At 32.7% G+C, this 26195-nt stretch overlaps 1 protein-coding gene across 3 annotated transcripts in view; it reads right to left on the bottom strand.

Moving 5' to 3' along the window:
• The window catches only part of LOC142974011 (uncharacterized), a 131678-nt gene that overhangs the window by 81889 nt on the left and 23594 nt on the right, over positions 1 to 26195 (bottom strand). For all 3 annotated transcript variants that reach the window (XM_076116099.1, XM_076116098.1, XM_076116100.1), the window contains exon 2: positions 13099 to 13135. The gene's annotated coding sequence lies outside the window, so the exon portion shown is untranslated. The remainder of the gene's footprint in view (positions 1 to 13098; positions 13136 to 26195) is intronic.

Genomic DNA, 26195 nt, shown 5'->3' with positions numbered 1-26195 from the left:
GGCACAAATGTTATTTCAAAAACACGATCATAATTTTGTTCGTAATTGGGCAGTGCTGAAACATCGTTACATTCGCTACTAGCACATTAAAACAATAAATAAAATTTACACGGACAATAAACCGTCTTTATGAGATTACTATAATCTGACGCCTTGAACAATATCTCCGTATCTCGGTACTTCCCTTTCCTGTGAATAAGTATATAATTATGTTGTTAAATAGACGAAGAAGTGCAATCACCGCCATTACCAGACTCTATGAAGGCTGTATATTCTGTTTTTGTTCCAGAATATTGGTTTTGGACATAAAAAAGGTAATTTATGCCAATTATGTTGATGAAATGTAGGTTAGGGTTTGTGTTGATCTCTGTAAAGATAAATTAGTAGTGCATGGAGTTATGAATGACTTGGGCAATCTTCTAATGGTATAATTATAAGATTGGTTTAGGATATCTTAATGGAGTTATCTAGACGTGATCTAGAATTTGCTTTTATTGTTGCAGTGTAAATCTTCATTGTAGTCTTAATTAGTATTTGTAACTTCACACCTGTCTCTTAGTAATGAAAGACTTATAATATTGTTATTTCAGTGGTTTTGCTCTAATTTCGTTATTAAACATCTGTCGGCTTCTAAGAACTTTCTTATAGATAAACCTAAGAGCCCTTTATACATATCAGGATATATCACAAATCGAACCCAAAATCTTTAGTTACGTATGCTTTAAAGAAAATTAGATGGTTTGACACCAGCACGTTTATATTATTACACGAACAGTTTTTATCAAGTAAACAGACCTTTTATACGTTATGCTTTAAAGGAAATTAGATGGTTTGACACCAGCACGTTTATATTATTACACGTACAGTTTTTATCAAGTAAACAGCCCTTTTATACGTTAAAAACCAATAAACAACAGAATCACCTCCACCACACTGATATAATATCCTTTATAAACGAGTGTACATGTCGAAACAGTGGTTTCACATCATTTGTACTCAGCATTCGCCATTCATAGCAATGAGACGTGTGCGGCGTATTAACTCGGTGAGTGGACAGGCTGCGGTTAACCAGACTGTTTTTAAAAATAACAGATGATATGAATTAGAAATTTTGTGGAATGTTTTTATTGTAAATTGAAAGAAGGAACTTTAAATTGTTGAGAAATGTCTGTAGTAATATTAGAAACAGAAGAGCGATTCCCTACTACTATCGGCAAATGACAAGCCATCGAAATTTTTTGTATGAAAACCTGATCGGTGCTCCCTAGTAGGAGCTGTAGTAACAATTTTTTAGTACATTTGAAACGTCAATGTCTCAGTATTCCTTTGTAACGACTGTAGAGGATTGTGCAAGTAAACAAACCACTGCTTTGGTGATAATTTCATGTCATGCGTTCATGATAAAGTTTCTAGACAAAATTGGTTGGAGAACTCAACGATTACATGTTTAATCAGTGTATTTATAATCAAATCGTATACAATTTAGTTATAGGGGTGAACATCCTTAGGCCTTCATTCTGCTCTATACCTAATCTATTAGGTCAAACAAGTGCATTCACACCAAAAGCCTTACATCCGCCGTGGGCGCTTCGTGACTATACACCGACAGACGCAAGCATAGCTGAGAAACATCGAATAGTTTACATTCTACACTCTAAGTATCAAATACTAGGGAATCTTCCTAGAAATACTGGGAAATTGCTTGTTCGTTGAAGTTTGATTCTTAGATCTGTATGAGACGAAACCTGTGAGAATTTGGGATCGCGTATTTTATATGCAATGCACACAAGCTAACAATTTACTTGAAATATTTGAGATGCATCAATTGATGACTGTTTTCTGTGAGTGATCAGTGATTGGCAGTGTAACTTGTACTCTACAGCCGTAGCGCGATTCTGTATAGCCTATCGACATTTGACGTTTAAAATGAACTGCAAATATAGTACCATTACAGGTGGTGATCAGATTTTAGATAATTTGTCGGTTCGTGCAGTTATAGGTGTTATTAAATGGATAAATATGAAAAAAAGAAAATTTGGAAAGAAAAGAAACTGCCAAGTTGTTCGTTTGGACCAGTCTGTTCCTAGCGTAGTTCAAAACCGTGAAATGTATAAATTAGGGCACAAATAGATTTTTTTTACACACACACAAATTTAAATCAAAGCCTCTAGGTCCGTTTATACAAGGACATGCAAGTCGTGCGTAAAGAGGACACGGTAGACGCAAGATAAAGGGGTCAAGTGATTCGTCACCCACACGACATTGACCTACTATCTTCTTTGAATCTTAATTACTTAACAGATTTAAGGATGTTTTTGTACAAAAGTAAAAAGCTAAAAGTAGCATGTCATTGTTTGAACAAAGATTACGAAATTGCGGTACTATCATGTGACATTTCCTTTCGTGTAGACTGTAGTTTAAACTTTTAGAAAAATTGTTCTTTTGATGAAAGCTAATATATAGCCCAGTAATTATTAAAATAACGGCGACAAGTAAACAACGTTTTCATTTCTTTTTTCATAACTCGAATTATCTAATGCCGTCATCCAAATTCGCACACATTTAATATGTTACTTACATTTGAAGTGTAGGATGACATTAGCAAAGTATTACGTGAAGTTTTATTGAACGTGAAATTCCTACGAATTTGGAATATGGTACAATTGTTTAGAACGCATGTGAGTGAGCTGGGTAGGTAACTCTGTCTGTCAATGTCAAAATACATCTACCAGCAACATCGGATCGGGCTATGGAAAATGGAGCTACATAGAAAACTGTCAATAGCATTTCGATACGGATATTAATTTGCGCCTGTAGCGCGTCCTGCTACGTTCGATGCTATCGAATTTCGAGACTGACATGCAAAATTTACTTTTAAAATTAGTTCCTTCGTAACACACCAATAATCATAAAAAATAACTAAACCTACTCAGTGATTGATAGTCAATATGGTTAATCATCCTCTAGACGCTTACAGCTAGCTGCACTTACGAAGCAATTAGTGGGCTAAGCAGCCGTAGTGCACATATTCCATAGATGGGTGGTCGCTTGGTGGGATTTGATTGTCTTGCTTCGGAGGGCACAGGTTAAGTTGACTACTAACTATACTTAAATAAATAAATAAGGCATCCAGTTGAGTATTTCACTATATACCGAATTCAGACTAATCTTATTTCTACTCATGAGCCTAAGTTGCGAAAATATTATGATATAAATATGAATGCTAATTTATGTTCGTTACGATCTCCTTCTGAATTTTGTAGGTTACTTTTGTTTTTTATTTACTGCCAGTGTTTACATAATAAATAGATTTGAGATAGTTTTTTAGAATATCATTGCGATAATTAAACGTATTTATTGTTTAAGAGGTATTGCACACTGGCTAGAAACGTTACACTGACTGCATAAGGACTAAAATCTTTCTTAGAATTATAAAAACCAATTAATTTTAATGAACTTTTAAGGAATCCGAAAAGTAGAATCTTTTATACGAAAGTTTTCGAAAAAAGTGTCGCAAAAATGGGAAAACTAAAAAGTCGTTGGCGGTCACTAGTGTCTTTATATTTTTAAGGTAATCGTCAAAATAAATACAAACTGCAGCTATTTAAAATTCAATTCAAGGTAATGAGTAGTTGGCTTTCTATTTTGTTCTATTGCAACTTTATGAAATTTTATCTTAGTCGTTAACCCAAAATTGTTGAGCCAATGACATCGTGACAGAGTTTTGAAATTATTTATCTTTTTAACAAACTGCACTAGGATTACGAAAATGCGAAGAAAATAATGCTTACTAAGATGGGAATCAAAAAGCTGCATATTAGACTAATATTTGTGTGCCTCAGGGCAATCGAACCTACTACAATCTTTTGGTGAACTAGCTACTATGCCAATGGGGTCAGACACGCAGTGGTATAGAAACTACAGAGAAAATAGCATTACGGCTCAAACAAAAGAGACTACAAAATCAATATTAGTTCCGATCGCAATCGAACCCACGACAAATATCATAACGGTAATATAATGGCGACCAAACTAACCATTGCACCATTATAAGTACAATTTGTTATATTTGTAATAATATGTGACCATTCACAACTTCTAACATAATGTTTTATTATATTACAGTGTTTTGTGTAACGTAAACGTTCTCATTGTACAAACTGACTCAGTTTCGTAAGTGACACTTTTACTTTATAACGTAAGTATGTGTAGGTCAAACGCAAACGTACGCGTTTTAGTTCGCCTTAGTTTTTATGTCTATTATTTTGATGATAATTAATTTATTTTTGGCGAAAAATACGCATATTTTTAACATTAAGTAAATTTATTTCGTAAATAAAATAAATGTTTTGTAATACTTCCGTGGAACTGATAAAATCTAGGATACTGTTATTTTTAATATTTAAAATGTTAACCTCCATTTGTGCCTAGCAACTGACTAAAAATGTAAAAAATATTATTTATCATTTGAATCGATTATTTGTGCATCGCCCTATCACATTTGTCTTGACCGGAAATCGACACGGTTACACACGATGCATTGTAAAGGTGGCCAATTTCCCAAAGCTATGAAAATTATTATGTATTTTAATTATTTTGTAATTTGGTTTGTAGGTACCTACATACTATATAGTAAAAAAGGCATTAAAATTATCTCGGAAAACAATGAAACAGATTCTGTTGTATATTTTCAATAACATAATCATTTAATACATCGGGATTAATGTGGTTTACTCGGAATATGAATGTAAAATAATGAAATCAGTATATTTAGAGTTTAAATACCTTAATAGTTCATACAAATATTTCGTTTAAAGTTTAATATAGTATGCCCAACTACTTCGCTCGGAGTATTGTCAAAATTCTGCATATGACAGTGAAAGTTAAATAAAGTTATGCACATCCCTAGCACTCGCTAAAACTTTCCTGTTCATCTCTAAAGCTATGTCTACACTAGTGCACTTGTATGTACAACCAGCATTTGATTTAAACGCATGTCTAAGGAGCCGAAGTGATAGTTCATATCATAGTCTGCCTCATGCGCATGTAAATGACAATTCCAGGTGGATCGAGTTGTAGTTGATTGATTAGGACTAGTCCATAAATTGACAAATAGCCGCTTGCTCATAGATTGTCACCCAACACTTTGTCAATGTGCACACGAGTTGATACGAAAGTCGAAACCAACCGCAGTTAAATTCCCCTATTATGGCCAAGTTCTAAGAAATGATGGCTATCAATATTATACATGTTTAAGACACTGAAAATTAAAGACGTTAATACGAGAGGAAGACTAAATTGTCTGCATAGGTATGGACACAGCTTAACACGATTATATCAATTTAGTGATGTAATTCTTATAACGAAAGCTAAACTTTTCTGAATGTCAACGTATGGAGAAAGTGTTGCCTGATGACCATTTGAAGTCCGTAATAACATTACTGTGACGAAGTTCTAACTGTTTACTAGTTACAACCTTGTCACAGTGAGTATTACGTTAGTACACTTTCTAACTAAGGCGTTTATAAATATGGATTATTTTTTCTTTGAAAATAACACCTGTTATTTGTTATGCTAATGTTTTTGTTGTTACAGGTTATGTCAAACAGTGTGGTCATTATGCGAGACGCGTAACGGTAATGACAAAACTATCTTTGAGTGTGAATAGTAAAAATGTGAGAAAAACATGTGATAAAAGGTTTGAAAACAGTTTATTTTTGCATTAGAAGTGTTTAAGATTTTGGGGGAGACCTTTGCCCAACAATGGGACAGTAGTAGGTTAATAAAAAAAAAGTGTTTAAGATAGCTTAATAAAACTTCAGTAGGTAGGTAAGTTAACTAAAATAAATTGATTAAGTACCTACTAAACAAATTCTGAGCTACTGCTAATAAAAACGTTCCCAAAAAAATAAAACCTAATGAAAGCCCAAGATTCGATACCGAATAATTTGCAATGGCAAATACTGTTTCGATAAATTTGATTTTAAAAATAGTTATTAAAACCTAGGTTCAAACAACTTAAATACAATATCTACTTCTTGTACTAAAGTTAATTTATTCGCAACCTAATTATCTAACAAGGTTTTGTTACTTAATTAGAATAACAATTTAAGGTGTTGTGTAAAAAAATTGGACGAAGGTGATTAGAATAGCGCAGAGATCAATCTGAAGTATTTGGCCTCACCATGTGTGGTCGCCGTATATAGGAGAATAGGAGGTATCAAGTCCGTTCTCAGCATTCCTTAAGGTATAAGGTTCACGCTACACGTTCGTGGGATTAAAACATAACGAAACATAGTTTTACAGAGTTTTTTTGAATGACATATCCTGTCATAGAAATAGAAGCCGTTTTTTTTAAACGTTGGGGTATTTGTGATTCACAAAAAAAGGCTCAACAGCAAACCACATATTTATGCTGTGATTTTTTGGCAAATTAATGATTTTCAATGTACCTCACGCAAATTTGCTGAAATAATAAACTAACGCTTTCTCGTGCCCAGCCGAGTGATAAAAATAGGCCTTTATTTTATAATGAATTATTCAATATAACGCTCGTGTAAATTGCATTCTAATCAACATTTATTTCTAAAACTTTAACAGACTAAAAATATTTGCGCAAATCTTAGAAATCTAGCACGCTGTTTCTTCTTTGTTCGACAAGTGTGTGCCGGCACTAGTTGCAGTAATTTCAAGGCATTCTTCAGTTGGTCACACTCCACTTGCCAACAACGCGATATTGTCGGCACATTGCACATGGATCCGAATTATACCAAGTTTTTCATCATCACTGATGTAATGAGTTTCCCGTGTTACTATCATCTGTGAAGCAATCTATGAATTATTTATTTATAGACAATTATTGTACAAGTATAGACGATTATTGTCCAAGTAAAATTAATTATTTTTAATAATAGTCTAACATTTTGTCCATCAAAATAATTGATTTTAATAAACAACTGTCGAAATATTTACGCGTGTTTTCTAAGTCATTTAGCAACGTAGTAATTTGTTCCGAATTCTGTACATTTTTATCGAAATAGCGTTTTGTGACATCATTTTTGCTATAACGACAACTAAAGCGCTATTGAAGATACTAAAGTGAACATAAGCATCTGCTTGAAGCACCAACTTTGTCGAAAAACTTCCAACGGCAACCATAAAAGCCCAACTATTATAATGATGTGACGCAAAGAGGCCTTTAAGCCGTGAAAATGTTGTATACTTAGTTTATGCTCGGTGTCTACAACAATACCCATAGTCGTTTAAAACTGTATTAAAATATACGGATAGTGGGCAACTTTCAGGGACCTTCTATGTTCGAGACGCTCCTTGTGTTGTGTAAGATTTTTGTAAATGTTTGAAAAATATTTTGTTCATTTTATTAGGTCGGGGAAAATGTCTTTTCGCATTATAGTATGTATGAACTTGTAATAAAATCTTTTCTCTACACAAAAAAGTTCGATATTTTTTGGTACCTCACGAGCTCGCTGAAAGAGACTTGATGAACAGTGCAAGAACAACATTTGTGATTCTTGAAGCTAAAGATATTTAGATTTTTTGAAGCATTGTAAAATATTTATTTAATTTTTTACCTATATTTTTGTGCATTTAATATTAAACAATAAGTTTTAATCTTCGAGTGCACTATCCGTCTGTTTAATTGAAAGTTATGTGATGTTACTTTACCATTTTATTTAAAAATACAATTACATTCAAAAGTCGTAATGCTAAATGAATCCATGAGACAATAACAATAAATATTTTAATATTCAGAATTAACTTATCAACATAAATTTATGTGATTGTATACCAGAAACCACGCTTTAAATAATGGATTTAAATCTTATTTATTGTGCGATTATAATTGAAAATAAAACGTATACTTGTTAGCCATGGGAATGTTTAAAGGGGTGTCAACTTAATGTATTATTAAGTACGTTTACACGGGATGTGTCAACATAATAAATCATTTTGTATGTTTCGTGTGTTGCTGTATAAAAAAGCATTTTCCTTGAATCAACCCATGTTGACTTGTGCGTGATACGAACACCAGTGTTGCGGATTCGAGGGTACAACATTAATTTATGAATCGAGCATAAAATATGATGAATATGCAATTTTCCGTAGCGCCTCGATGTTTCGTTTCTTCCAGGATATTCGAGTTTCGACTCGATATTCTTTGGTGCGTATCGTTGCTTTATTAAATTGGGTTATGTTTGAATGAATCACGGTGTTTCTTCTTTGAGCTTTTATATAAATTCTTTATAATTTATTATTCTTCTACAATATAGGATTATAGTTTCAATTATATTAATATTATCTTATTATCTTATTCTGGGCAGTAATGTGTAATTTCAAATCAGGGATTATTTTTTATCATTGTCGTGTTTATGGCGCATCACAATATCTTGGTAAACAAATTTGGTTTCCATGAGAATCAACATTTATCAAATATCCCTTTCCTGCCTATTTTTGGCATCTATGACTTTCTATGGATATGCCTATTAATTTAGTAAAAAAATATATTTCAACCAATGTAAACTTGCATGCCAAACTAAAACCATTATAATTCAAGCAATATTATTTTACGTTGAAAAACAAAATGGACCACTAAAAAGTTTTAGACGTTGCGTAGTTCCCTTCCGTACGATGTGCCATAAAAATGATAAACGAATGAAGTTGGGCCGCCATCACATTTCAGTTTACAATGAATGGCGGCACTGGAGCCGATATAAATAATAAATAAATTTAGCCCATTACTGTCCCACTGCTGGGCAAGGGTCTCCTCCCGTAATGAGGGAGGGGTTAGGCCTTAAGTCCACCACGCTGGCCAAGTGCGGGTTGGGGACTTTGCATGCCCTCAATAAATGTATTAAACAAATTTTAGGCATGCAAGGTTTCCTCACGATGTTTTCCTTCACCGTTGGAGCATGTGATAATTATTTCTAATGCACACATTACTTCGAAAAGTCATTGGTGTGTTGCCTCGGATTCGAACCTGCGACCACTGGCGTGGGAGGTGTCAACTTATACCACTCGGGAGCCGATATCACAACATTATAAATAATGAAACGCATTATACACGCTGCATAAAATATGCACTGTAGATAATATTTATTTGTCTTTGTGTTTTCTCGAAGATTTTTTGATATTAGTGAGTTGCTTGCCATGGCGTTGTATAAGACATACATTCGTTTCCGAACTTGTGGTATTCAGATTTTGTAGTTACCATCGTAAGTATAAATATATAATCTTTAAAAATAATATTGGTACTTATTCTTCTCGGGCACTGTCTCCGTGTAAAATTATCAATGGTGAAAAAACAGCCTACTTTTATAAAACGTCTTTAGGTCAGTTTATGACGATTAATAATAATATCTTCTGTGCCGCACATTTTTTTTTATTTATGTTCTCTTTAACATATAAAAAATATTGTGATGGACACCAGATTCTACAAACAATATTATTGACATGTATACATAATCATTTGATAATTCCTAATAAAAATATAAGTTTTAATTTGCTAAAAAACATTATTTCAAGCAAAAATAATTTGTAGGCAATTTACTTGTTTTCTTTGATCAAAAAAATGTTAGCTGAAAAACACCGTGTTTTAGGAGTAAAATATTTTTTACTAAATATTTGAATAGAGCCACTGATAAGATACTAATTATTATAAAAACAACTTATAACTTTAATAAAAGGCTTTTTATCTGGCGGATTCAAAATAAAAATGTTATTTTTCTATTTACAATTAATTTGACAAGTTACGCAGAAAAAATAGAATTTTGTACCAAAATATTATATGAAAGCCACGAAGAAATGTGAAATGAACTAAACACCTCTTAACTTTAGTCAATGCAGACAAGAGGGTTCAATGACTCTTGAAGTGTTTATTGCACATAAAACATTTAATATTCTGAATTTATGTTCTCGATACTTCATTCGTAATATATTTTATTATGCATTTAGTCATTTGTATCGATTTCTGATTAACGCTTCTAAACTTCAAATACATTTTAAAATATTTGTGAATGAATTGAGCGAGTACTTAGTAATAAAAATAACGAACAATTATAAAAATAATTGATACAGCAATTCGTGTAATTACGTTTTTGCTGTGATTAGTTGCACAAACATTTATTCAACGATAACATAAAACGTTTTTGTAGATAATTATAAAATGTTTTACCTCACAAAGCTTGCGGGCGACGTGTGTTAGCTTTCAAAAGATTAACAAAACACACCTAAATAGAATATTTCAAATCCTTTTGATAATAACATTACCTTTTTATATTAATGTATCGTTCATTTGCATATGTTTTCGTTTTTAAATACACAAAGAGTAGAAACAATGTTTTGTTTGATATTATTTACGGTCGGTGTACACGATAATTTCATCCCCAATTAATTCAAAACAATCTACTAAATAGGTAGGCGTTAGGTCATTGAAAATGTATTATTCAATAATTATGCGATTAATTTGCAAATATAATTAGATTCGTTTTCTGTTTTATACGTCAATAATGAGTGAATAATTAGCCCGTTGATCGAGTGGCAGCGAACCGTTTCCGAAATTGCATTGGAGATTGGATTTCTAGTTTCAAGTACTTTTAGTTTCCCGGTCATAAAATTCCTAGAGTTCGTAATGGTGTTCAGTAAAATGCAATAAGCTCGGAGCTAAGGTATTGCATTACCTACCAAACGTGAGAAAAGGAGAGGTACTTATAAAAAAAGAGTGAGTTTGATTACTTTTCCTAATATTACTTTTCTTTTCCTCAACAAAATCCATTTCAAAAAAATATCGAATAGTTTAATATAAAAACAAAATATTTCCCAAACGTCACCAAAAACTGAGAGGAATAGATATAAAAAGCCTTCAGAATCCCATGACAAATAATTCAAGGCAATAATTGAAAATAAACGCGTACAGTCGGCCACATAGGTACTGAGTCAATGTGGAGACGTGGTCACTAGCAATATCTCGTTTCTTAATTTCCCTCGGGACGCCGCCTTGCGTTCGCGGACAAATCGAAGCGCTCCTTATGTACATGTCATAGGACTTTCTTGGATCGGATTATCTTTATAAACAATGCTGTGACGTAGTGGGGTGAACGTCGAGGTTATTATTGGGTCCGTGAAGTAACAAGTTGTTTGTGTGTTACAAGAAAATTATATTTTTCTCTTCTGTACACTTTTGGAAGTCTGTATGTATGAAATTTTGATGTTATTGTTTTAGATTGATAGGAAAACTAGCTTTTGTTAGATGTAAATAATGTAAGTTTTCTTTTGTAAAAATGTTTTATGTTATTGCGTCATTTTTACAACAAAATAGAGGCAAAGTTTTATTGATATTTCTATTGATATAGAAACGTAGGTACCTTAATAAGATTTTATTGTATCATTCCCTAAATCAAAGATATTGAATCAAAAGCCTCCTCAATTAGTTTCGATAGTTCTTACGTGTCGTGAATAGCAACGGACGAATTTATTACAATTATCCTTCTCTGTCCAAGTAATTGTTTGAGCGTTATTACTGTATATTGTGACTAAAGTGTATTAAGTACCCAATTATGTGTCGACAACTTATTATTACTGCCGCCTGATAATTAGACCGTTTAGTCCTCCATGGCTTTTATGCTAAGAGTTTTATTACACAGTATTTGAAGTACGTATTATTGTCGTCGACTGTACTTTAAGTTTCAAAGCCATTGTTCCGTCTATAAAGAATGGAACCATTCCGACTTGAAATAGTCGAGATGATAGTTAGTCGTATTCCTGAAGATATTCCTTAAGATTTATTACACCGGATTTTTAATGAGAAAAAGCTTCGTAGCTAATAATTGTTCGCTTGAATTCGGCTCCATTCCAGTGCTTCATAATAGCGCACTGCGTTGATCATAAAAAATCAACGTATAGTTTTGCCGTAAAGGAAAAAACGCAATCTTGCTTGATGAGAATTTTTTGTCGACATTCTCTTAACACTAAAAGGGAACCACGGTTATGAAGAATTTAATATTATTTTCTATAGAAAGTAGTTTCTTTTAATAATGCTGGAGATAGTAAATCTTACGAATCATTTTTGTTGACTGCAAAAACTGTTCAATGAGATGTAGGTCAACGATTTTCCTTGACGCATAATTGAATTAAATCTTTTAGTTAAAATTGGTAAAGAGGTAAAAAGTGCGGCTAACACGGCTTAAAAGTAATTGGTTTAGACACGCAACTGCGCTTGTCAATGTGTAGTTAATCTCTAAGCAGTTATTTATGTAGTGTAGTTACGGCCTAATAACCACACTCCGCAAGGCGAAGATTTAGTTTTTGTACAATTAGCTAAACTAATGATATGCACTATTTAGTTTATGTCGTAAAAAATACTATTTATCTAATGCTTATAAATGTACTAAAATTTTTAGTTTTTAGGCGCCTTTGTAGTCTTCACTGAAATTTAGTTTAGCAATCATTATGACTGAATTTCGTCGCATGAAGATAAATTTATTACAAAAACAATTCGTTTGTGAACCCTTTAACGTTAAAAAGTCATTGGAAAACATCCAATATTTCACTTACAGAATGAAGTCATTAAGTAAATAAATATTTATTACAATTGCTTTATAAAACGAAAAATGTAGTTCACAACGGCCATTACCGCTTACATTAACGGAATAAATTATGAAACGAAACGAAAACGTAATAATGGAGGTGGGGCGACTTATTAAAAAAGTCCACGATGAAATAGCTGAACACGTGTCGTGCTTAGCTGAAATCCGTTATCGAGAACGAGTCTCAAAGGATTTAATTTCCTGCCGGCGAAATGAAAATCGATTAGTTTGATTTCCGGCGGCCGCCGGCGCCGGAGGGTCGATAGTTTCCGACGTAGCTCGTGCCAAATTAAATAAGACACGCTAGTTCTAGCAGGGACACCTACCTGGCTTCATTAATTACGTGAAGTGCCGAACGTTCGTCTCCAATGTTTTCATACTGTTTTATGCGTGCGCGTGAGTACTTTGTTGTTTTATCGTTTGTCTTGTATTATTGTAGGTTCGAGCCGTGATGTATTTAGTTTCTATTAATGTGTGAGTTTTAAGGGTTACTTACCAAACAGATACACCGCGTTGTCTCAACTTGCGTCCTTCTGAAACAAAGGATAAAAATTCTGTTAGAAATTGACGTTGCATTTAAAAATATAATTACTGTACGCTTTTAGCTTTGCAAGTTCATTATTATTAAAATTGTATAAGGTTCTTATGTTTATCAGATATAGTACGGTATCACTAATCATCTTTATAGAAAAATACTTTAAGTTACATATAATTCGGATGTTTATTACATTCATTACTTTATATGACTTCAGCCTCATTACCCTTCATAAAATAATAACACAAGCCAATTACTCTAAACAGACATTAAATTATAATCTAACGTCCTAAATGCTTTCGTTCCGTACAAATTGTCGCAATTAACATTGTCACCTTTAGAAATTATCTCCATATGAAAACATATCTCACGTTTCAAGGGAAAGTTTATGACAAGCCCTAAGGGTACACGTAACTATTACATAAGTGATGTAAAGATAATACTGTTTACTCAATAACTGATTGTATGGAATTGTGAGAGTTCTGACGCTTGCGTGTGTCTATGTTGTTTTAATTACTATGTGGGTTATTGGCGCATTGTAATTGAGAGAAGTGTGAGAATAGATTTATGTGGAGTCAAGACGTGTGGAGTCAAGTAAATCTCGGCATACATGTTAGATGGTAACTAGTACTTGTGAAATAAACATTAGGATCTTGGATGTCTTTATTGCTCTCTCTAGGACAGCCTAGTATCCTATAAATTACTAACCTGTATAATAATCTCTATGCTTGCTCTATAGATCTTCTAAAAGAGTCTTAATGACTTTTATTGATGCCTTTTAGGTCGAGGTTCGTTTAAAATGTTTATAAAAGAAAAACATTGCAATGATAGATGGTATTTTATAAATATTGTAAAGGTACATCGTTATTTATTCTCGCCACATTTTTCAGTTTTATGATTTTTTCGAAGGAATATTTTAAGGGCTTAATCCTATTTCTTATCTTGCCCCCACGGCCCTTTTTATCGGGTAGATAGTTTAAAAATTCATTTCGACAGCTGAAAGAAGGGCCTTAAGCCCTTTGAGGGCGGGCAGATAAATCTGTTTCTTTATAGGTTTATTCGTTAATCACCCTAAACCGATTACGTTGAAATTTTAATAGACATTGTTAGAGAGCCCTTTTATGTACAAAAATAGGGTTGCGCCCAATCGATTTGAATAAAACCGATTATGTTAACCGAGTTCTAAATTTAAGCTTCATTTGAAAATATTCTGAACATTTTTATTTTAAAATGGTTCTCGTAAACATTTAAGTTGCTGTGAAAACTTTTTAAACGTGTATAATGTCGCCGGTTTAATATTATAAGCAGTAATTGTAGTCATTACAGCTGAACTCACAATACAATGGCTTATAACTTTTTACTTTTGTAGAGAAAATAACGTTTCTATTTTCACAATTTGTTTAACATCCAATTTTAAAACACATTTTAAAATGTATAAAGCGAAAACGATATTTTTACGGTTTATAATCTTCGGGGTATTTTTTAACCCCTTATTTTAAAGAATATTGAAGTTTGTTATCACCTTTTTTTACTTTAAGAGAGGCTCAAGGTACTTGTCTAACTGACTAAATAAAAAGGTGAATTTAACTATTTTCGTCTGTCTATTTATCCAAGCTTGAACCAAATATTATTAAATTAGGTATTCGAAAGTTTCTATTATAAGATTACTACATCAAACAAAAGCAAAACAATCTTCACAAGCATTTTCAAAAGATTTCACAAACGATTTTTACTACACTTCATTTTATTTTGATCTAAAAGTAATGTGAACATAAAAAGAAGCACTCGAATTAGTTATTTAGTTTTATTGTACAAGTAGCTTTGAAATGTTATTGAAGGATTTGTAAGCTGGTTTTGAAAACATTCAAATAAAATTCTCTGTGAATATTGTATATTGGATTGTTTTGTTTCATCGTGATGCACACGGCGTTAAAACGACCAAATGAAAATATCTCGAGATATATCGCTTTGGATTCATCTTGAGATATACATATAAACAACTGGACTGTGTACGTAAGATTGTGTTTTTCATTATTTATTTTTTATACGGGATAAAATGTAGTTTTCTTTTAAATACTAAGAATTTTTCCATTTATTCCGTGTAGAAATTAGGACATATAAATAACAAATAAAGATGTATACGTGGATATCAGCTAAGTGGTCAGATATATTTATCATCGCAGGATTCATATTTTACCCGCCTATCGCGTGTGTACCTTTCTAAGGGTTATTACTAGCAATTGACATTGTCTATAATTTTCCAACATTTCAATAAAATGTCAGTCTCACAATTATAGTGTCAAATGGGAAATAATTCACAAATATCACGTAATAGAGACATTTTAATAACCTAAGTAGACTGGAATGGGTGTATTATCTAGAATTGGATCAGAGTAGTAGGTCAGGCCTTCAAACGTTAAAGGTGAAGGTTTTTATACAATCTGATAGTAATACTGACAGTTTATAAAATATCTTACTTTGTATTTCTCAAGCAAAAATATGAGGAATTGGCTTTTATGTGGACTGTTCATAGAAATAATTGTTTTATCTAAAACAATTATAAGACTTAAGTTAGCTTAAGTCTAGTACTCTTTGCACATCATGCTGTCAACTGTACGGATAACCTGGAGCCGGTGTTAATTAATCTTAATAATTATTTTCTTAAATATTCTTCAATTATTCAGGACGCGTGTTTATTAATATTCCGATAAGCATCGACGGACTTCTCTTACTTTACATGTATTCTTAGTTAATTAATTTAAATTGATAGCACAGTACATAATATTTTTTAAGAGTGTTTATTTTAAAATACCACAAAAAACGATATAAGCATCGTTTATCGCTCCTTCCATATAAAATTGTCTTTATCGCAGCTTCCACAAGTTTCATAGTACAAGCCAGTCTCAGTGTTTTATAGCAAAAATGATAAACGGACAATATTGAGTTGAGAACTTTAGCTTTTTCTTGTTTAACAACTTTCCCTGAACTAAAGTAGAAGTAAACTGTTATATACTTTTCTTTAGTTTAATGTGAAACTAAGATTCTTTACGTCTTGTTTAAAAGACTATCGAGATAAAATAGGAGGTGAGTTGATGGTAATATATTTTATCTTTTTGAACTTGTATGAGAATAAACCAGGTTTCGTGACTCTCGTGTTTTATACAGACTTTATCGAAAATACATATGGTTTTTTATAACCATCTGGTATAACTAATACTTAATCAACTTTGTATTACTCTGAACTATTCTGCTAACTAAAACATTTTGACAGATCTAGGAACAAACACTAGTTCTTCAAGATTTGTCTAATGTAAAAATAATATAATTATGCTCAGTTACAAAAGCATATTCTACGAAAATATGACAAGGACAAGTTGATTGAGTTATGTAGTGTTTCAGTCGGCCATTGTGTTTGAGGTTATGTAACTTAACCTCCAAAAACAATAGCATATTAGCTGTCGGCTTCAGTAGGTATTACTTGTAATTATAATAAAATGATGTTTGACGACTGACACTTAAATGTGCAATCAAAAATGCATAATGCAAGATTATGTTTCGGTAAACTTGCCAATTAGCAATCTTGAGTAATATGCACTGCTCGGTGCAAGTGGAGTCTGTATTCCGATTCTGGAGAAGATAGATTCAGCTGGCGGATGTTTTATATTAGCCTTATGCATGGGATGGGACTGAAGTCAACGACAGAAAACACTAAAGTAACAAGTGACTAACGATCTACTTGGTAGCAGGCTCAGAGAAGCCATTTTTAAATCAAAATGTATGGAGAAAATAACTGGATTAAGAACTATAATTATCTCGGTAATTTAAAAAAAACACCAGCAAAGATATAAATAGAGTAATGACGATTTAATTATTTAACGTTACTTTTAACTTTCACACTGTTAATGAAATTATAATAAACACCAAACCTAATAACAGTTCTATAGAAAAAATTGCAACGCCTTTCCAATGGTGACAACGGAATCAGTCCACAAGCCATGAGATAGCCACAATTAGAACTTTCTCTTTCGATTAAGTAACTTAAAAGATAATCTATTGTTGATTTTTTATTCTAAAATGATAATTCCTTTCCGTATTCTTATCAGTGTTATGTATCAATACGTAATATTTACGTAAGAGATGTTCAGGAGTTATGTTCGCTGTCAAAGGTCGCGGAGAGAGTGGTGATTGACCCTGTCGCCTGATGACGTCATCGGCGGAAACCTGTCCTATTGAGGATACTCGTGAGCCTACCTTAGGTTGAGAAAGTTATAGATTATGGATGTTCCGTAATGTTTGAGAGGAAAATTGGATTCCACTTTATGGTATTTTGTTTATGTTCTTTGGGCTTGTTAAGAAGATTATATGAGTTGAAATGGCGTATAGGAATTTTAATATATCAAATAAATATTTATTCATCTAAAATCTAAGACACAGGCTATCAATAATAGAGTTTATTTTATGATGTTTATTCTCTTATCTTTATTAGAGTAAAGTGGCAATTTAATTTTGTTGCAGTACCAACAAATAATACAACAACATTGACCATGAATTTCAATTTAAAATTGAATTTAACAAGACAAAATGTCCAAATAATAGACTTGGCAATAACGATAATTGACTAACAATAAAGTCAAACAATTTGCCAACTGTACAAAATTTAACAATAAAACTATCAACGTAAATAAACAAACTATTTAGCAACGGCCATTAAAATATTTGATATTATGAAAATTGTACAAAAAGTCAAGTAGTTTTTATCACCTTACGTAATATTTCACAGCCTAACAACCTTATTTATCTTGATTTATTTTACGAGTCTATCTATCAATCAATCAAATAAAACTATACTTGTCAACTGGTGAAGGCTTCTGATAGAGCGTCACAAAAAACTCTACAGACTATGAGCGTCATGATTCAATTTGCATATCTAATTTGTTATTAATATTAATTGGATACGGCTCATATCTAACTATCGGTAGGCATTCAGTTGCATAAGCGACTGGTTCACTCAGTTATCATAATTGGAATACAAGATTTGAGACAGGAATTGTAACTCACTAGCTTCTTGAACAAACAGTATTATCAAATAATCTCACTAAACAAAGTTGACGCGTAATCAATCAAATATATAGTAAATGAAAGCTGCTCAGTTTCTTAGTTGAAACATAGCAAAACTCGAACAGTTATAATACTTACGCGAAGTCCCGACACTGAACTTGTTAATTAAACTTGTTTCATTCAATGAAACTGAGGATGAGTTCCAAAAATTAATCACCGAGTGCCTATTTGAATAAGTCGAGAAAAAGAAACTTCTAAACGGGCGGACTTTGTGGAGAAATTAAATTTCATTCTATTCGCGAAGTGAGGCGGGCTGATTAGCATAATACAAGACGAGATGAAAACGAAAAGATTCACCTGCCGCCGCCGTCACTCGAGAGCAAACGGACTTGTCGCTTGTCGCACACTCTTTCACCCCTACGCGTGACAATCACATGAATGTGCTATTATTTGATGTCTCAAGCGATGGTTTACTTCTCATGTGTTATAAAAATATGATGACTATGTGAAACACTTTCTCTATTACATATTGTCGGGCTAAATGCCAAAACGGACCGAATAATCGTTTTGTTAACGAGAAGAAATGTAAAGAAATGATGGGTAAAGCTAGTTAAATCTTTTAAAGTGGTGGTTTGTTAAACACCTACACAAACAAATGTAATGAGCATTGGAAAGATACCATTTAATAGATTTTCTCTCTGAACAAACAGGTTGCTGGTCCATTTGAAGAACAGTCATTCTAGACAAACTGTTACTTGTTAAATTTCTGAAGAACCATCGTTAGCAATAAAAATCTAGGGAAACACGAAAAGTACACCTGTTACGTTACGTACCCGTTAAGTTTTAAAAGTAATTTGAGGTTTTTGAACGCCTATACCCTTAATTCAATAGACAGATTACTATGTCAAAAGGCGCACGTGTTTGAGAGAGCCACGTGTCGGAGTACAATACTCATAGTTTTGGTACGATCCCTTCGCTTCATTGTTCCTCACAACTTCGATAAGCACACCGACGATTGGGTCCCTTTAATTATTTGATCCCCACTTTTATATGCGATGCCTTATTGTCAAAGTAATTCGTTAAAACTTGTGATTTAGTTTCAAAAGGCGGAATTGAATGGAGCACCGGGAATCCGACTTCCAGTCTGAAAATTTTAATGAGAAATTCGTATCTCATTGCTTTAGAAACAGCCATGGAGGGCGGCAATCTCTCGCGTCAATTATTCTGTCTCGACCGAAGTTTCAACTGTTTCAATGAAATTCCTTTCGGCAACATCTTATTTGTCTGTCGGGTCCAAATTAAAAGATAATGTGTTGAAGTTTGGCCGTTTTGAAGTTGTGCGGACCGTGCAGATTGGAATTATTACCTGGCCGTTAGAGCCGGCCGGCACGGAGGCGGCGCGGCGAGCTGGCCGAGGACCGCGACGCGTTAATGTTAAAACTCCGCGATTTATTCCTGCGCCCAGATGCCGACAACAATCACTATGATAAATTGCTTTTGTGCGTGACTCTAAATTTTTGCAACCGCTTCCTTAGAAAGAGGAGAAAAAGAAGTTTGTTTTAATGTTCATTTGTAAACAAATAGCTCTGAAGTTTTTGCCTCTAAAAATATAAGGGTCCGTAATTAATATTATTATGCTTGGATGCTTATAAGTTTGTTTGTTTCAAGAGAAACGTTTCGGAACTGAATGGATTTAGAAGTGAATTTTGGCCGCCTCGTTAGTGTAATGGGTAAACCAGCCGTCGTTGATGAAAACCTGGATTGTGTTTCATGGCTCGCTTCGTTGAATTTACGGAGTTCAAGAGTTGGTTAACTATTGTTATGTATTTAATTCTAATTCAATGTTATGACTTTAAACTTTACAGAATTATGTTTGTGGAAAAATCGAGATACATTTTACATTGGTTTACCGCCGCTTATGTACTTTATGAGCTTAAATCCTGATCAAAAAGATACACATTGTATTTTTTTGTTGATACACAATGCAGGTAATGATTTTCGAACAAAACTTTTATAGCTCATTGTTTAAATAAACACGTACCTGCATGATCGTTAATAATTTATGCAAGGAACCACCCACGATATCGAATACCATTGGCTAAGCGGCAATTAATACATTCTCTCATATATGAAGTGTAATATATTACACGAACTGTTAATAATAAAGGAAGCAGTGTCATACACACGAGCTCACGCGTTCGTGACATGACCTCACGATAAACCACACTTTTTGTTTCATAAATCTATCAACCAGTTTTAAAACACATAAATATATTGTTCCGTATAACTTTTAATTAGTACCTATTAACTTATAATTATTAGATTGCAGTCAAAGGCCTATTAGTTGTACTGAAAAAATGTATATCACGTTTTGTTTAGGCTTGAAATTTAAAATTAGGTGTTAAAATAATAACAAAGTTGTTAAGTGTTGGTTTCCCGTTCTTTTTTGTAAGGTAAAAGAGCATTTTGTAATTTAGTAGATAAACCAGGTTTGCTGTAAACAACATAAAAAGTTATGAGTGGATAATGGGTGTACTTAGTGATTATTTTTTTTTTAATCAGTTTAAAAATGTCGATATCGAGAAAATATTTTTTACAAAACACTATCTTAAGATATATCACTATGGTCCAATGTAATGATGAGAACACTTTAAAGTGATTTTCTTGACGATTTGGCTCAAGCAGTAAGCGTAATGTTCTACATTCGGCACTATTGTCTACTATCAAAAGATTAATAATAATATGAATGATATAGTCGTAAAAATGGTTTTTTAGAATAGATATTCGGTACTATCAAGTTTGGAACCCGCTAGAAGCGCTAATAAGATTTTCATACAAAGACAGCTTCCTGATTCAGATTTCACATTCAGATTTCAGATTCTCTGTCACTATCACTATCGACAATCGATAGTCGATAGTGACAGAGAGTCGCGATACTGAGCAATTAATTTATATAAATATTGTCGATAGCTACTTCACTTTAGCATGAGGAATAATTTTTCTATTACTGTGGTGAACACAATTCTTAACCGCTAAGTGCTGTGGTCGAAACAATTTACGAATCTACTCTAAATTCCACCTTCAATCTCACTTATTTCACTTTAATAATAACTTTTACTTTCCTCACTTTTTTCTATGGTTATATTAATAAATTAACATTTATTATTAAGTAACAGACCGTCATATGAATCATAGTTTTAAATTATTACGTTTAAATTGCTGTTGAGATTTTATATTTAAATAATGTTAAGGAAAAGTGATATAATCAATGTTTTAGAGAATTATTGCAGACATTTGCATTTCTAAAATATTACAATTTGATTGATTGTATTTATGATGTTTTAAAACTATTTGCTATCCAAATTTTCGTATGCATAAGACTAAGATTTCGAGTTGTTTTTGTACGGGGTAATAGATGATTATATTAGTAATCTTAACATTGTTTATTGTGAACCTTACTCTTACCCAGAATTAATTCATAATATAAGATTTTGAAAATTTATATTTTTTTAATATTACCATAAAATTATGTATTTTGGTGGTAAGTCACACAATGTATATTTTGAATAAGTCAGTAAATATTAAATAATATTTTTCATTTAGATTATATATTTCAGAGATTAAATCATACATTTAAATAAGAGCATTTGCATACTAATGTTGTGTTAGTTTTAATATAATTTGTTTTTAACTACATTTAACAGTCATAAAAATTTATCTAATTTTATTTCTAAAGCAAGATGCAAAACTAAATTTGGCTTGCGGTGCAGTAAAATGAGCTGGTTTTAGTATTTACCACTGTATACTCATTTCCTGTTTAAACCGTAATATAAAACATTTTATCATGAATGTACGAAAGAGTCCATATAGTCCCTAAGGTCACAAACTCACCGAAACATGATGTCAGCGACTTCAGGTTAGCGACTCGTTATTTAAAAAGACTGATATAGGCGACTTACAATAGTACTAAAAATGCCTTTAAAATATAGTCTCCGACAATAAGTCATGTGTCAGCGGGTTGGTAGAAATGGTTGTGTATATTCTTTTATCTTATAGAGGCATAATACACAGTGCTAATGCCAACTAACCACTTAATGCCAAGTTACTTCATAATTTTATAATGCAATAATTTCGTCACTCTTCCACATTTTAACAATTATAATAATTTCAGTAATTAATTCTACGTTTGTACGTTTTAGTTTGTTTTCCGTTCCAAAATTCTAGAGACTATTTACATATTTACTTCATGCGCATAGACTACCAGAACATTTTTAATTGATGTCTAAAATAACTTAACTTACTTTCTGATGCATGTATTGTGGGTTATTTTATATATGATAAAATGTTTCGGCAGTGATAGTGTTTGCATTAAAACAACGGCATGTGTAATTGGCCAGTTTCAAACAAACTGAACACCATTGCCGGCCGAATATCGGCCAAGATGACATTGGCTTATTTTATTTTTATCTACCCATCGTCCAAATACTAAAAGCGATTTCAAAGTGTTTGTACTGCTATTTTATCAATCAGACGTAATTTATATATTTCATTACACCAGTTCATAACAAGATATCATTACCGTGCATTAGCTCCATATATGCAGGTGCGACTTGCGGTCATGCGAGTGCGGAAGAAAGCGGTCCAGTTGCGACTAATCGGAGAGAGCTGCGACTATTTATCTAACATCTACTTTATTGACGAGTCCACGTTACATTACGAGATTGTTCACAGTTCCGGTTATGTCACATGTGGTCACAGACCACTCTGTAACGTGTACAGTCGGGCACATGAACATATGTAAACTGTCTGACTATTTAGGTCGTTTGACATATTATATATGTATATTCACTTACTACTAGAAAATTTATTGAGGCCCAAATTGACGAAATTAATTTAAGTTTTAAACAAATGCAAACTTGAGATTGGTATTACATTTTGGTATTCATGTGTATGAGGAATGTCAAGATAACAGTGTAAACTAAACTAAAAGTTTAACAATGAAATCGGTTCTAATAATGAAATGTCAAAGTTGAAACTCATATGTATTTTTTTTCGCGACTGTACTAATATAAAATGTTTTGCATGTACGTGAATGTAATTTATGGAACGTTCAAAGTCAAGGATTTTTATATTTGTACAGTGTGTCACTGAGATGTATGTACTATCAATGTACACTTGCGGCTGCCGGAATACGCTCACGTCATCTTTCCTTTTGGCTATTTTTAAATACATGAAATGAAACGTGAAATTATAAATTTAGATATAGAATTTCATTGGCTCGATTAACTTTTCTGTTTAAGTATTAAGTTTTTAATTGTTAAAAAATAAATAATGAAAGTTTCTAAGCACTTTGACAGTGTAGCGAACTCAAATCTAAGCCTTCTGTCATTACGGGAGGAGACTCTTGCCTTACAAAATAACAGTAATGACTGTTTGTTTCTTTTAAATTAAATGACAGGGGTGGACGGTTTGATGTGTTAACCATAATAAAAAAAACCTATCTATCTGTACTATGAATATAGTCCATAAGATAATAACATGTATTTACAAACTCTATTATATCAATAATGATGTCTAACTAATAAGGAATGCTGATACGAAAGCTAAATTGATCACGATGCGTGCGCGCAGCACTCGCGTGCGTTGAACTCTTTTCCACTAGAGCGAGCGATCTAGATCGATTCGTTTTGCTATGCAACTATCAGTACCATGGTTACGCAAGTGTCATTGCCGTCATTTGCATCAGAACTACGAGTAATCACCATCGCAATTATTGTATAACGCCGAGGAAAATTCCTTAACAGTATTGTTCGTTTGTTTGGTTGAAGAACAGTCATGTAGTCTGCGTCTAGAGCTTTATAGTAAAGATGTTGAAGGACTCATTATTATTTATTTTTTGTGGTCTAACTGAGAACAGTTTGTGTAGTAATTATTCACCAACCACACTCTATAAACAGGGCGTGAGTTCGATCTTTACCCTGGATATAATATGTATGTTTGTACGATAACAAACACTTGTTTTATGCCTAACTGCGTATAGAAAGTTATTGTACGTACATTTATAAAATATCTATGAATTTGCTGTTTTGTCACAGTAGAAAAGGCTCAGTCAAATGGCATAATGGAAGTTAATTGAATAATATTTATTCAATTTATCTCAGTATTTTAACGTGCTTCTGACGACATTTAGCACATATTACTGAAATGATGTTTTAAAGCGTATTTCATTTATTTTACAACTGCATAATAATCCTTTATAGCAATTCGTTGGACAAAATGACTACACAATTGCTGCACTTTAAACGTAAATAGGCATATTATTGGTCGTAGTAATGCAGCTAATCAACATAAAAAACAATAAGTGTGTATTTTGTGAATGACAAACACACAGACACACAAACAAACATACACATTCAGTCACACAGGCGGCGCCCATAGCCAGTTGCGCTCACCGGTCAGTAAACGATCCGTGGGTTAAGCAACCCTTGGCGCGGTCATTCTATCGATGGGTGACCGCATAGTGGTACTTGAGGTGGGCGTCTCCGTGCTTCGGAGGGCACGTAAAAAGTCGGTCCCGGCTGTTGTCTACTTAGATAACAGTCGTTAAGCCATGTCGAAGGCCTCTCGGGCGGCTTGAACAACTTTGACGCTAGGTTGACCACTAACCATACGACAAACAAACAGTCACACACACTCACACACATATATGCACTCACGCATATTCACGCACACATGTGCACTTATGCTCACACTCACACACACTTGCACACACTCGTAATCACACATAAATTATATTACAAAGGACTATACTTATTAATTTAGGTCAAGTGTCTTTAAAGAATGTGCGATAAATCAGTCGGAACAACACCTTTTTATAGTTTGCTATTTATGTTTACAGCGCAATAAAATACAATTATTAAAAATTGATCGTTTAAAAATATATGTCATTTTGCGTGCTTCTATAAGGTTCTTTTTTATAGACAGATGCAAGGTTTTAAAAAAAATCATATGTTCTGAGTTTATGTTTACAACGCAATAACATATAATGATTAAAAACTGTTTCTTTAAAAAACCTGTAATTTTGCGTGCTTCTATAAGGTTTTTTTATAAACAGATGCAAGGCTTTAAAAATCTTTTGTTCTGACGGTGAATAAACATCGTGTGAAAACCTTGTTCTCCTGTAAATTCTTGAAAACATTGCTTGGAGGAATATAAAACCCAGTAATAAAAAATATTACATAAATTTTTCTTTCATTATCTTCCAACAAATTCGATTCCATTTCATTACGGTAACAGAAAATCAATGTTTATTAAACTCTCAATAAAATATGTGCATTAATATAAATTCAAACATAAAATTATGTAAATTAATAAGCTTTGGCGCATCCATAATAAAACCATAAATATGATGTATGTTTGTGTGTTTGTTTTGTCCATCATTTATATAAAAACTGGTAGACAAATTTCTATAAAAAATGTTTACGGTGATGGGATATATTCTATAGATAAGGGTACTTTTACTTCAGACAGAATCTAAAAGCTTACTGCTGAAAGTATGTTAATTGATAATCTTAGGCGTTTATTCAATAATTTATTACGTAGAGTAACCAAAAGCGATTAATTTTTTATTATCAAAGCTACCGATTATGATTAATATCTATTAATAGTGAACATTAAAAAGAGAGAGTAGATTGATGTATCGGATATTTATTCAGTATTTATAGCAGTCATAACCGTGTCAGTATCTGTTGTATTAAGAATGATGGATTGATACAAGCCTTAAAAGTTATTGAAGAAATTACTTCCACTTTTATAATCATACGAGCTGAAGTCGCGGTTCCGTTCGTGTATTACCCATCCCATATTTTAGGAAGGAATTTAAAAAATAATAGTTTGCTTTCAGGCCTTTAGTAACGCGATTCTCTACCACTAAATAGGTCCTACAGCGCCTCTAGGGGGCGCCGTAAGACCTATTTTTGCAGTACATTATAAATGTTTAA

This window comes from Anticarsia gemmatalis, chromosome 7 (genome assembly GCF_050436995.1).
Source record: "Anticarsia gemmatalis isolate Benzon Research Colony breed Stoneville strain chromosome 7, ilAntGemm2 primary, whole genome shotgun sequence".
In the NCBI taxonomy this organism is placed as follows: Eukaryota; Metazoa; Arthropoda; class Insecta; order Lepidoptera; family Erebidae; genus Anticarsia; species Anticarsia gemmatalis.
This window is presented reverse-complemented; position numbering and strand designations above follow the sequence as displayed.